At 42.5% G+C, this 14,769-nt stretch overlaps 1 protein-coding gene across 5 annotated transcripts in view; it reads left to right on the top strand.

The window, feature by feature from the left end:
* The first annotated feature begins 626 nt into the window (after positions 1 to 626).
* The window catches only part of KAT6B (lysine acetyltransferase 6B), a 181,355-nt gene continuing 167,212 nt past the window's right edge, over positions 627 to 14,769 (top strand). Inside the window, exons 1-2 of one of the 5 annotated variants that reach the window (XM_064594857.1) lie at positions 627 to 667; positions 11,557 to 11,626. The gene's annotated coding sequence lies outside the window, so the exon portion shown is untranslated. Of the gene's footprint in view, positions 668 to 847; positions 982 to 1,732; positions 2,090 to 11,556; positions 11,627 to 14,769 lie in introns of those variants that run through there. The other 4 variants (XM_045878150.3, XM_045878149.3, XM_045878151.3 and 1 more) reach the window with 4 other exon arrangements.

Below are 14,769 nucleotides of genomic sequence, written 5' to 3' on the forward strand. Positions count from 1 at the left end.
GTGGGCAGCGTCAGAGTGGCCTCGCCTGGGCGGCCAGAGGAGCCCCAGCCTCCCTCATGTGGGCCTCAGGAACTCGGGGGGCCCAGGGGAAGCCTGGAAAACCGAACTTCGCCATCAGCCTTCCTTAGAGCGCTGGCTAGAGGAGAGGGGGGAAGGGCCCCCCAGCGGTCTTTCCCCCACTCCCCCCGCCCCCAGCACCTCTGCCACCCGGCTGCACCGCCCAAGAAAGCACTCAGAACGCATTTCTGAGCTCTCCAGCTCATCGCAGGCCGGGAGAGGGCATCTTGAGGGGGCAGTTTTCCCCCTCCTGCCCGCGTCTGACATCCCCACTCCCACCCAAGGATGCTGCCGCCGTGCCCTGTCCGCGGTCGCTGAATGTCACTGCTCCCTCTTCCTCCTGATCAGGGTAGACACAGCTCCCGAGGCATCTCCTACCCCCAAACTGCCGCGATCACCCGAGGGTGTAAGGCCCGGGTGGAGGACGAAGTTTGGGGCCCACAGCGGCGGGGGGGGGGGGGCGCGTTGGCGAGGACCGCACCTCTCAGTCCCAGCCCTGGCGGGCACACTCCCCGCCCCAAACGGCCCAGGCTTCCCCATCCTCCCGCGGACACCGGCATCCCCGCCCTCCCCCGAGGGCGGCAAGCGGAGCCCCCCAGGGCGGAGGCAGGTACCCCCGGGGCGGGGACTGGGGCGGGCGGGGTCCAGGCTGCGCCCCCGGCCGGGCCGGGCGGGCTAGCTGGCGGCGCGGGGGGAGCGGGGCTGGGCGGCGCTGCCTCGGGCTCTGTGCGCTGCAGCCCGGAGCCGAGGAGGAGGAGGCGGAGGAGGAGAAGGAGGCGGCGGCGGTGGGTCCCGGGCGGGGGGAGCGCGGCGCTGCGGACCCGGGCGGCTGGCAAAGGACGAGGCGGAGGCTGAGGAAGGCAGCGGGGAGACCCGGGCTGCAGCAACAAAGGGCAGCAAGCGATTGGCCGGGCTGCAGGCGAGGTTAGCCGGGGACCGGGGTGGCTGGAGGCAGCGGCGAACGGTGCACGTGCTTGCAGACACGGGCGAGTGTGGAGCCGGGGGGTGCACGCCCGGCGGGTAGGGGGCTTGCTCCCCTTCGGCATGGGATGGCGAGGAGGCTGCAGCGACATCGTTCTGCCTGCACTCGGCCTGGGGCTTGCAGGGTAGGGGGGTGTGGGGGGTAAGGATGCGAGCCAGGGGGCGGGCGAGTAGTCGCCCGGGACGGGACGGGAGAGGGTGGAGGAGGGGGCGGGATGGAACGCTCCGGGCGGCGCGCCCGTCCGCGCGCTCCACCGCGGGAGCTGGCGACTGAGAACCTCGAATTTTAACTTCGCGTGCCCGCCCGCGCGCGCCCGCCCGCGCCCACCCCTAAATCCTGCGGCCGCCGCCAGCGATCAGCTCTCACACAAACTTTAGCTGCGGGCTAGGGGATTTGGGGTTGAGTGGGGGAGGGGAGAGGGAAAAGACCCTCTGATTGGCGTTGTGTGCAGCCAATAAGGCCAAGCGCTTCTCCTGCGAGTAGACCCAATCCATTTCTAGAGGTAGAGGAGGCGGGTAGGTGGAAGCAGAGGTGGCGCGGTGTCTGGGAGAGAGAAAAACGCATGGACCAATAGGTGCCCAGAAGAGGCGGGCTCCGCGGTCTGTTGATTGGTACTGGCAGTGGACCCACCCCCGGGGTGGTGCCGGAGGGGGGAGATGATGGGTCGAGGGGTGTGTCTATGCGGAGGCGAGATGACCGGCAGGAACCTGCCCCAATGGGCTGCAGAGTGGCTAGTGTGTGGGTGACGGACAGACCCGCAGGCCAACGGGTGGCCTTAAGTGTCTGTGGTCTCGTCCAATGAAGCAGCGCCGGGGCGGGGCCGCGGCTCGGGTTTAATGAGACTCCATTGGGCTGTAATCAGTGTCATGTCGGATTCATGTCAACGACAACAACAGGGGGACACAAAATGGCGGCGGCTTAGCTCCTACCCCTGGCGGCGGCGGCAGCGGTGGCGGAGGCGACGGCACCTCCTCCAGGCGGCAGCCGCGGCTTCTTTCTCAAGCAGCGGCAGCGCCCCCGGCAGGCGCGGTGGCGGTGGCGCGCGGCCAGGTCTGTCACCCACCCCGCGCATTCCCAGGGGGAGGAGACTGGGCGGGAGGGGGGCGGAAGGTGGGGGGATCGGGGGCTTGTGACGCCCCTCCCACAGGCCTCTGCGCGAGGGTCACCGCGGGGCCGCTCGGGGTCAGGCTGCCCCTGAGCGTGACGGTAGGGGGCGGGGGAAAAGGGAGGAGGGACAGGCCCCGCCCCTCAGCAGGGCCTCCAGGGCAAGGGGCGGGGCTCGATGGTGGAGGGGGCGGGGCGATACCGGGGTGGGGGCGGGGCTCGGGTGGTTGGAAGGCGGGGGTTTGGAGGTGTTTTCTGAGTGGGAGTGACCTGGTAGGAACGGTGGGGGGCCAGTGAATGTCTAGAAAGACTGAGGGGGTGGGTGCGAGAGGAAACGGGAGGTGTGCAAGCAGGTGCAAAGTGAGGGTAGGGAGAGGTGCAACATTGGAGATGTGGAAGGGGAACTGAGGGGTATGTGAGGGTAGGTGAAATGATGCAGAAAGGTGGGATTGCAGTTATCTGGGACAGTAAGAATAGGTTTGGGTGTGGTGGATATGGAGTGGTATTGAGAGCAGTGCAGAGTAGATATTGGATTGGGGGGAAGTATTGGGGGAATGTGAGGAGCAAGTACAGTTGCTGTGGTGGGAAGCAGGTATCTGTGTAAACTGGCATTGGAATTATAAAGGAAGTCTGGGGTCTATGAAACATTAAAAAAACATGGAAGAAGGACATGGATATGCTTGGGAGATTCTTGAATGATGATAAGACAGCAGAGCAGAACTTGCATAATATCTGTAGCAGACGATCTTACAGGGATTGAGAAAAGGTGGCGGGTGTGGAAAAAAAAATGGGTGGGGCTGGGCGGTGGGTCTGGGTGATTTGGTTGACTGCCCCAGGAGTGGGGATGGGGCAAAGAAAGGTGTTACTTTGGAAGACCAGGTTGTTGACAGGCTGGATTTCTTGGGTGAAACTTGAGCTGGAGTCTGAAGGTCTGGTGTCTGGTCAGGGTGTCTGTCTCGGGGAAGCTCCAGTATTACCTTGGGAAAGGACATAGTGTCTTTTTGAATTTGTGAGTACTTTGGTATGGGTAGAGTGCAGGAAGTTGTGGGAGACAAGGGGCAAAGGAAGAGGAGGGGCTAGGTTACAAATGGTTTCCTGTGCCCCATGAAGGAGTTTAAGCCATGCAATTGGGAGAAGGTATTGGGATGTGATAAACAGAGTATTGGACAGAGGTTGTGAGACAATAGTGATAAAGAATTACAGATGTGGAAAATAAGAAAAGAGAACCAATGAACCTAGTATCAAGTATGTTCGGGGTGGTGGTACGAAGAAATTCAAGGTAGAGTATATAAAGACTCCTCTGTATATGGACAGGAGATGAAAGTAGCACATGGGAATTAATTATGTTGGGATAGTGTTCTGTGGTGCTCCAAAAACGTTACTACTATTTTGGTATAATTGTGAGTGAAGTACATTCTTCTGTCTTACTTGTGTATCTTAGATTTTCAGGGATAGCCCTGAAATAAAACACTCCATTCATTCCATTCTTACCCGTAAATTCTTCACATACGTATCAAAGTGAATTGGGGCAATCTTCTTCTGTTTTTAAGAAGAATAGGAAAATAGTGCATTGTTTCAGTAAAGGATAGATTTTTACCTGAGAACCTCTACTTAGGGTGGAAGGTTGGGGAGGTGAAATGATGACTTAAAAAAAAGAGAGAAGATAGAGGAAGGTGGTAACATTAAAGGAGGAATTTAGGGGAATGACTGGTTGGGGGTGATAACATGATCAGTAGAAGTTTTACCTACCAGCCATACCTGGGCCTCTGAGTAGAGTGGGTGTTCCGTCATTGCCGTTATGCCAAATGTTATCTCATGCGCTTCTTGTGAAGATAAGATTGAAACTGTCACATGTAAGGCATAATGTGAATGAAAGGTAAAATAGGGTGAGTGTGGAAAGGTAGCTGAGGAATTTAATAAGTAATTTTAATGTACTTCAAAAAACTTCATGGATTTTTACTTACTGGTTAACCAACTGGTCTGGCTTTATTAAATGCCAGGATTCCTAACCAGGTGACTTTTCAGTCTCTTAGATGGTTTTCTACAAAATACCTTCAGTTTTCCACATGTGTATACTTGCTTGTATTTGTATAAAGTAGGCAGAAAGAAAATTGTTTTATGAAAGTTAGGGATGTGTGAGCTATAGTGATCAGTCTTTGCTTGCAGAATGGTAATATTGCATGGATGGGAGAAGTGTGATGAAGGGATATTTTTCTTCCCTTAAAATGTTTTAATTTGCATTTCCAAAGCACCTTTAATAAAGCACCTTTTTGTAAGACTCACAGTCTTGCACAAAAAAATTTTTTTTTAAACATCCATTCTACTGTTGGATATTTGAGTTGTTTCCAGTTTGGGGAAATTGTGAAAAGAGCTGCTATGAGTGTTCCTGTACTCGTCATCTGGTTACACAAATGCATATGTTTCTCTAAGGTGTACACCTAGGAATGGAATTGCTAGTTCATGGGCAGGGTGACCATTTATGCTAGCTTAGTTGTCACAGTGTAATTATTAATAGAATACCTTTAATTCTCAAAAGTGTCTGGATGATTTGTATGGTCGCTCTAGTCATGAGGTATGCTTGTCTTCAACTTGACTAGGTACTAGTCAAACTGTTTTCCAAAGTGTTGTACCAGACCACACTTCCTTCTGTGATATATGAGAATTCCCATTGCTTCTTGTCCTCTTCAAATCTCAGATTTGCTAGCTTTTCAAATTAGCCAATCTGGTAAACTTTGCATTTAACTGGTTAGTAACCAGGTTGAATAGCTTTTCATATATTTATTGGCTATTTGAATTTCCTCATTTGTAAAATTCCTGTTCAAGTCTGCCCCTTATTTATTTGTTTTTTTAAATTGGCCTTGTGTCTTTTATTGGTATTTCTCGAAGTTCTTTATTTGCTCTAGATACAGATCCTTTGTCATGTGTCTGTGTTGCAAATGCCTACTTCCATTCTGTGGCTTGCTTTTTCACTTACTTTATGGTGTCTTTTAATGAACAGAAGTTCTTAATTTTAATGGAGTCAAATTTATTGGTCTTTTCTTTATGGTTAGTGCTTTTTGTGTCTTGTCTTGTTTTAAGACTCTTTTCCTATCCTCAGGTCAAGGAGATATTCTCCTGTGCGGTATTATCTTCTAAAAGCTTTATTGACCTTAAAAGATGTATGATTATGAGTAAAATACACTGTTCTTGACCCTATCCTTGCCATTACAAATCTATTTTTGCTTTTGTTCACTTTCTTCTGTGTGCTGTCTTGAATTTTTACTTGTCTGCAACTATAGCTAAGGGCCAGGTGCTGACTTCCCCTGTCTCTTAGGAGAAAATGGTCATATAGACAGAAGTTCAACCAGATTAGATTTTACAGGTCTCCAGCTGACTGTATTGCCCTTTTTCCTTTTATGAGCTAGCATTTTATTGTGTTCCTGCTATGTGTCTGCCACCATCCTTGGTTCTTTCATATTTGTTATCTCAATTATTCCTCTTAACAGTTCTGCCAAACAGGGATGTATAATCTATTTCACAGAGGACAAAACTGAGACTTAAGATTAACATGTCCAGTATCCCACAACTTAGGTAGCTGGCAAAGTGGGGACTTGATCCCTGAACTCTTCTAGGTATGTCCCATCACAGCACACCTCCTTGTTGAATAATATTCCAGACCCCTATTTGATAATATCCAAAACCAGTGAGAGTAACTTTCTTATAATGTAACATGTCCTCATTAAAGCACACAGAGGGGTGCCCGGTGGCTCAGTCGGTTAAGCGTCTGACTTCTGCTCAGGTCATGATCTCAGGGTCCTGGGATCGAGCCTCAGACTCACTGAGGCTCCTTGGAGAGTCTGCTTCTCCCTCTGACCTCCCTCCTACCACTGTTCGTGGTCTTTCTCACATAAAATCTTTAAAAAAATAAATAAATAAAGCACACATAGAGATAGTTACTTTGAACTCAATAAAACTATTGACTCTCTGTGTATATGAAAGTAAGTAGAGTAGTTAGTGGGCCTTAGGGCGTCTTGGGATAGGTGATAGAGGTCTTATAAACCCTTGAAATTGTATGCAAATGACTATGTACATGTGTTCATTTTTAAAAATAGATCTATAGTTTTCTTGAGGTTCTCAGAGGGGAACCCTAATTGGTTTTCAGGCTATACAAGATATCTTGTTTGAAGACATTTTTAATAAAGCTAATGCAGAATTCTTATGATCTGTATTTTCAAAATAATCAGATTTTTTTTCTCAATATGTTGTTCTCAGTCTTTGTCATTAAAGCTGGTTAAAGCTAATTTATAATCAGGAAGAAATCTAGGGTTGAATAGGAATTTTTAAATGCCAAAAAAAGACATTCTAAATTTAGTTGATTATTTCTTAAGTGAGAGTGCTTAGTTATAATAATATCATTACCAATCAGTGTACCCTGGCTCCAAAGGCCTGATGTCTTCAAATGACTTTTCATCTTGTCTCTAAAATCCTCTGTTTTACAAGGGATCATATTTCCTGTGAGGTTCCTAACAATGTGATTAAAGTTTAGAGACTGAAACTATTGAGCACTTAAATGTAGGGATGGCTATGCAAACCTAATTCTTGGGCTTCACCAGGAGACTTGGGGCATGTCTCTACTAATTTGTGATGATGATGTTGAAACTAATCTTTGCTAGGGATTATGGAAGCCATAATAGTTTATTGATGGTTCAGTTATTGTTTGTTGAAGCAGCTTTACACAGTTATAGTTTAATGACATAACAAGGATATTGTCAAGTAGGAGAGCATGACATGAAAAATTAAACTTCCAATTAATATAATATGTATTAGTTGAAATGATAATTTTCATGGTGATTTAGCCTCTTAAAAATCCTTGGAAAACATTATTAGCTTGTGAATTGAAAACTCTCGATGTTAATGAGTAGTGAGAAAGAATTTAGTATTATTCCCCCCAAAATGGGGAATTAAATACTCAATTCAATTAACATTTATTGAGTGCCTACTCTGGGCTTGCTGCTGAGTTAGGCTCATAAATATAAGTTGAACAAGATTGATATTGGGAGAGATGAAGTCCTGGTTGCTTTTGTCTGTTCAGTCATCCTTCCCTTCAACTTATATTGGATGGATACTATTGCCGGAGTGATTCAGACATTCAACAAATTTGTGCGTGTGTGTGGGTGCACTTCACTATGCCGTGAAGTAACTTTCTTAGAATTCAGCACGTAACTGGCCCAAGGCATGCACGTGGACTTGGTGTCCCTTTTTTTAGGCAGTTCATTCTTAGCTCCTGTGCCCTCTGCTAGATTCCCTTCATTCGTTCACTGATGTGTTCATCTAGCAAATAGGCACGGCACCCCTCTTCTGTTCAAGTAGTGGTCTTGGGGAATCTAGGGGCATACAAAGGTGAAATCAAACATGAATCCTGCTCTTAAGTATTTCACAGTTCTAGTAAGGCAGATGAGGTCAGGACACAAATGAGCATAATACAAAGTGGAAAATGAATGCTAAAATATTAAGATAGCTAAAAGCTTCCTGTTAGACAAAGAGATGTAGGGCTTCTGAGAAGGTGTCGGCTTTTACTGGACCATGAAGGATTTGTATTTTCATTTCATTTGGGTGAAGAAACCGAGCAGTTGTCCAAGTTCTACCTTGTCTTTCAAGGTCCAGTTTACATCCCATCCACTCAAGGGGTGTTGTGCCCACTCAGCAAGGTAAAGTCACAGTGGTTTCCAGACTTTTACCCTTCTATAGTCAGAGGAACCCTTCCTGTGAAGTGAATCTTCAGGAGAAGCCTATTATGAATGGGAGTGTTAAAATGGAGCTCCTTTGTTGGGTGCAGGGAGTTATGTAACCCTAGTGTTTAACCCACAGGGGCATCTGGAGGTGATACCTGAGGCACTTTCTCACAAGAGATCCAAGGAGTCTAATTTGGAAAGCCAGTGGAGACACAGGAAAGAGTTTAGTTTTAGCATCTAAAGTAAAATCATTCATGACTTAGTGATCTGAAGCATTGATGAGTCATGTCTCAGATTTCTTTTTGCAAAATTGGGCAACAGTGCTACCTTATAGAGTTGTTTTAAGGTTTACTGATAATCTGTGTACGTGTACTGATAATCTATGTAAAGTGCCTGACCCACAGTAGGTGTCAGAAAATGGTTGGTATTATAGTTTCGTGCTTTCTTCTTCTTTTTTTTTAATGACTTCCTGAGGTGAAATTTACATAACATAAATTTAACCATTTAAAGTGAACAAATTCAGTGACATTTAGTACATTCCCAGTGTTGTGTGACCACCACCTCTATCTAGTTTCAAAACCTTTTCATCAAACTAAAATAAAATCCCTTACCTATTAAGTAGTTTCTCTTCATCTCTCCACTCCCCAGGCCCCACCAATCTATGTTCTATGTATGAATTAATCTATTTTGGATATTTCATATAAATTGAATTATACCATATGTGACTTTTTGTGTCTGGCTTCTTTTGCAACATGTTTTTAAGGTTCGTCCACACTGTAGCATGTGTCAGTATTTCATTTCTTTTTATGACTGAATAATATTCCACTGCGTGGATATACCATCTTTTATTAATCCATTCACCTGTTTGTTTTTAACTTTTTACTTTATTGCTTTAAAAATTTTTTATTTTACTTAAATTCAGTTAATTAACATAGTGTTATTATTAGTTTCAGTGTATTATTATTAGTATTAATATGCTAACATTAGTGTATTGTTAGTTTCAAGTAGAGTTCAGTGATTCATCAGTTGCATGCAATACCCAGTATTCATTCCATTGTGTGCCCTCCTTAATGCCCATCACCCAGTTTCCATTCAACTATTGATGGACATTTGGTCTACGTCCACTTTCTGGCTATTGCGAATAGTGCTGTTATGAACGTGTGTGTGTGTGTGTGTGTGTGTACTTATTTGAGTAACTGTTTTCAGTTCATCAAGGTATATACCTAGATGTTGAATTGTGGGGTCTTATGGTAATTTCCTATTTAGCTTTTTGAAGAACCACCAAACAGTGCTTTGTTGTTTCTGAATTGCTTCTTATGCCTCTAGTACCTACCATAGGGCTGCATACAGGGAATATCTTCCTAAATTTTGTTGGTGGTTCTTTGATTAATATTTGTATCCTTTTCTTCCACTCCACATATTTGGGGCCTTGAGCATTAATTTTCAGGGAAATAGATATATCCAGGACTTGAAAGTTAACAAATGGGATTATGTTTGATGTCAGATAGCAGATACTTGTTAACTGTGGACACTATTTTGAGCAAGTGTGCAAATAGCCTGTGCTGAGTAGTTATACAAGAAAGAAAGTTAAGGTCTCTTCCCTTAAGCACTGTATGTTCTGTTTCAGAAGATACTGTTAAGATTTGTGGATCCTCACTCAGTTACATAATAGGCTGTGAAAAAATCCAGGAGCATATAAAAGTGAGAAAACTAAAAATAACTGTTAGCAAGTAAAACCTGGGATGACAAAAGAGTAAACTCTATTGTTAATCTTTATTTTTTTTAACCACTGTTTTTGGCTCATCTGTGATATGACTCGAGTGTTACGACATTGATTTTGAAACAACACACAGCTTTAGTGAAAGCGTTGAGGAGGTTTCACATAATATTTATAATCCAGGGTATTTTGACTCCTCTTATGCTGATGTGAATATTTCTGAATAGTGTTGATATTTATATAATACTAATGAAGCCAAAAGCTCGTGTTGGACTAAGCATTTCTCTAGATCTGTTTAGAATAGTTTGTAATGAATGATGTAAATACATCCATACAACCATATAATTTACTGATACTATTTTGTAGTTAAAAATAAAGTGATTCAAAACCTTAGAAAATAGAATAATTTAATTTGATGTCGCATGAGTCCCCAGAATTAATTTGGAATGATTCACTCTCTTTTTGATAGCCTTTTAGTCCAACTTTCATTTTATAGAAAAAAAATTAAAAGAGAATAATGATTTTTAGGGTTGTACGTCTGATAGAATGTCCTATCTACATGTAAAACAAATCCTAGTGCTCTGAGAAAGAGAAGTGGTGTGGCTAATTCCAAATCAGGGGGAAAAAAGCATTTCTATTTGGCTTTTGAATGAATTAATGCATTTTTTTTCCTGTAGATTTGCCTTTCTAGTTAGATACTGCTTAAACTAAAATTAAGCTGGCTTTCAATCTATTCTCTTAGCATATACCAATTTACAGTGGGGCAGTGGGATGTCAGTAACAAACCCACCTAAGATTAAAAAAATTTGCAGTGGATAATATACATGTGTTTAGTTGAGAATTGGCTACAAATAAGCGACTACTGATTTTGTTCCTCGCTTTAACACTGATTCTGGTTGTAGCATAGAGCTGCTGAGTTACATCTGCTTCTGCCTAATTAACTCTGTTGGTTGGTGTCAGATGAGAGCTAATTTTGAGATTAAATTGAGGAGTGGGGTGTGTGTGTCTGTGGCTGGGGGAGGGGAAAAGGAGGATCTAAGGTTGCTTGGTTGTTTTGTTAAGATCAAAATGCAGTTATTCACAATGTTGTTTTAAATTTATTTTTTGCCTTTGAAGTGAAAATGATCACTATGGTCCTGAAGTGACTCTTGTGGAAACTGGTACATCCTTCTCTTAGGTGCAGTTATTGGCCATATCTTGATTATCCAGTCAGTACATAGATGCCAGGGACCTTTGGGACAAATAGTGAATGTTTCTTGGAAAGTTAGTAACTGAGCTTCAAACAGCATTTGACTTTTTTGTTTTCAGACAAAATGTTATACCTGCCTGGCTATTTGAGTAATAACCAAGATTTTTTTTTCCCGTGATAAGATTTTTTCTTAGACTCTATCACAGCCTGTTTTGTTTTTGTTTTTGTTTTTGTTTTGGGGTAGGCCAGTGTGGGACTTGAACTCAAAACCTTGAGATCAAGAGTCGGACGCTTAACTGACTGAACTACCCAGGTGCCCCTATCACAACCTGGGTTTTAAAATTTGGGAAACACATCTGGTCTTAAAGTTAAGAGCAAAAATTTTTTCTTTTTTTCAAAGATTTTATTTTATTTATTTGAGAGAGAGAGTACAAGAAGGGGGTAGAGTCAAAGGGAGAAGCAGACTCCCTGCCGAGCAGGGAGCCCGATGTGGAACTTGATCCCGGAGCGGGATCATGACCTGAGCCGAAGGCAGTCGCTTAATTGGCTGAGCCACCCAGGGGCCCCCAAATTTTTTTCTTTAAGCACTGCTTTGGAGCTTCATTTCTTGTCCTGAATTCATGTTCTTAAATACCCGTAAGTGGTAGGAAAGAGTTAATATAGCACCAAAAGTAAAGTGCTAATAAGCTCATTGCAGTTGTTTGTATTGGATAGTTGTGAAGATCCATAGATGGTTCCTGAAGTTGAAGGATGTCTTTATGCCCAAATTAACATTTACTTTTTTTTCCTTTGGCAGATTTGCTTGAAGATTTGGACAATCTTCTTTTTTGTCATGGACTGTTAATACATTTGGAGTTCCAGTTCTGGTATTTTCCCTTATTTTATTATATTTTAAGATACAAAATGTCAGTCTTAAAAAAATGTGTTGTTAGTGGATATGGATGATTCTGCTGATTGTAAAGATTGTGGTAATAGCTTGTAATGAAAGTATATTTTGAGTATTTATTAGTTTTTGTTTTAAGGTATGTTCATTTACTTGTGTAACCAAAATGCCTGAGACCACCTTTGCAATATTGTATACTTTTCTGTGACCTCTCCTCCTGCTTCCTGTAGTTGTATTTTGTACAATCAAATTAAACTAGTTGATTCATCCTGGGTAAATGATGAAAGATGAAAAAATTATTTGGACATAGTGAAATGTCTTCTAATGAAATTTGCCCCAGACTGTTTTACTTTGAAAAGATGTGTCCTATTCTAAACTTAATAACACAATGATTCCCATGTTCTATCTCGAAAGTAGTTGCATTATGAAAGCCAGTGATTTCATTCCTAAACACACCATATTCCAAGTCTAACATTTTTTTTCAGTGATTTATATAATGACACAAAGGGGAGTGCTTATTAGATTTGTAGATGACATAGATGACAGAATCGAGATTCAAAATGATCTAACAGGTTGGAAGATAGACTCAAACCACCAACAAAATGAACTTGAACTGTAATAAATTTTAAATCCCAGCATTTATATTTGCACAAGGAAGGGAATGGAAAGTCTCAGCCTGACAGCATTTTTGAAGATCTGGGATTTTTAGTTGGACTGCATGCGTAGCATGAGTCAGTTGTGTGGCAAGGCTGTTAAGAAAGTTCATGTAACCTTGGATTACATTTATACTTGGATAATGCCTGGACTGCCAGATTTTAAGATGGGCATTAGCCAAACTAGTGAGCAACCAAAAGAAGGAAGTGCTTGGAAACCATGTGATGTGGAAGTGTTAAGGAACTGGAATATGAGTGGTCTAAAGTAGGGCGGGAGGTAGAGTGGAGTTCAATTTTAGTGGTTTTCAAAAGATTCTTGTTTTCAAATACTTGAAGTCCTGTTTAAAGAATTAGTAAGAATTCCTTGGGATTGTTTTAGGGAAACCAAGACTAAAGGGTAGAAGTTATGGGAAGACAGATTTTGGCTCTTGTGAGCAAAGAATATATTAGAGTTAGAGCTGTCCAACAGTGGAGTGAACTGCCTCAAAAAGTGATAAATTCTCTGTCACTGGAAGTATTTTAAGACTTGATGGCCCATCTCTTGGGGTTATTGAACAAGGGATCTTTTACTGGATAACTAGAGATTAGATGGGATGACCTCTCCAGTCCCGTTAGCCCCAAGTTTCTGAATCCGAGGGGAAAAAAATGGAGTGAACCTACGGTTTACTGACTGCGAAGAGGACAGTTCTTTTTAAATTGCCTCTTTCAAGCTGACTGAGCAAGTATAGTTCAATGGCCCAGTTTTTCAGCAACAGAGCAAATGTTATGTTTTTCATTATATCTGGCTAAAGTTTTGAGGAAAGATGTTATTCCCTTGTAGGTACAATAAATAAATAACCAGAAATAAATTTAATTTTTTTATGAGGTATTTTTCAAAGTGACAGACATTGCATTAATGGGAAGTGATGATAGCTACTTTATGTTGACTATTAGATATCATATTCACGTAATTCTCTTTTAACACTCCTGTGAGGGTTAACTGTTATTTCCCCACGGGTAAGGTGACTGAAACTTAACTCATTTACCCAGGGTGTCTCTGCTAGATGTTGGTAGAGCTAGTTTTCATACCATTAGTCTGATTTCAGAGGCAGGTGTGGCTCAGGTGAGGATAGCACTGGACTTGGATTTTTTAGAATAATGGCATTTGAGCCTTAAGTTTACAATAGACTGTTACTTTGAGTGAGTTCCATCTTCCCCTGAACCTCAGTTTACCCATAGAGTTGTCTTGCAGATTAAATGACAAATTACATGTGAGCCTACTCTGTAAACTTGAAACTATAAAAAGAGTTCAGATGTGGATATTATCAGTGGAAGGCAAGATTAGAGCCCAGATCTGACCAAACTCCCAGGCCAGGGCACTTTCTCCTAGTGTTCTTTGCAGGTACACTCAATAGAGATTGGAGATGTAGGGTGGTTTTGGTGTACACCAGGAGGCTTTCAGAGAGCAGTACAACTGTTTACCTGGAATCGGATTTGTATGAACCTTCCTTGTATTGAGCAGGTATTAAGATACCTAGAATGGTATATTATTTAAAAGGTGAAGGGTTATATTACCATATTAGTTTCAGTTTTCTAACCTGTGGATTAGAGAGTGTCACAGACCTTTTGCAAAGGGATGGGAGGATATGATTCTGTAGAAGTGGCTAGTTGGGAAATTTTCTTACGTGTGAGACTTGGGAAATACAATATCTAGCTGAAATAGAAGAATCAGGATTATTGCCTTTTTTTTTTTTTCAAGTTTAAGATTTCTTGAAGTAAAGTTAATGTACAGTTGACCCTTGAACAACATGGGTTTGAACTGCGTGGGTCCACTTACACGTGGTTTTTTGTTTTGTTTTGTTTGTTTTTTTTTTTTTATAAATACAGTGCTGTAAATATATTTTCTTAATAACATTTTCTTTTCTCAAGCTTTATTGTAAAAATACAGTATAAAATACATATAACATACAAAACGTGTTAATCAACTGTTTATGTTGTGTAAGGCTTCCAGTTAACAGTAGGCTATATGTAGTTAAGTTTTTGGGGAGTCAGAAGTTATACATAGATTTTTGACAATTCCCCGCATTGTTCAAGGGTCACTTTTACTTTCCTCAGGTTTTTGTGTCATAGAATTTTTCTTTGAGATTGCTTTTATGTTTATGATTGTTTTTATGTTTATGATAGACATATATCTTGAACCATTCATGTAATTGTATTAATTTCAATAAGGGTTAATCCACTAAGTAAGTAACTTAGGTATGATCTTTTAAATACCCTATAAATGACTTCATATAAATAACAAGTGAAAATCCTAAAAAAATTTCCTTCTCAGACTATGACCCAGTTTCTGGTTAGGAAATTTAGTCACTGTGGCTTTGTTACATAATACCTGCCTGTCATTACTTCTGTGGTCCTTTTGCATCTGAAAAATAATACTAAAGAGCCTTTTATTTTTAGAAATTCCATTATTAAGAGCCTTTCCCCCCCTTTTTAT

The sequence above is a fragment of the Mirounga angustirostris genome, unplaced genomic scaffold (assembly GCF_029215605.1).
Source record: "Mirounga angustirostris isolate CCGP_5_RB_7025 unplaced genomic scaffold, mMirAng1.0.hap1 SCAF_6, whole genome shotgun sequence".
Taxonomy (NCBI): domain Eukaryota; kingdom Metazoa; phylum Chordata; class Mammalia; order Carnivora; family Phocidae; genus Mirounga; species Mirounga angustirostris.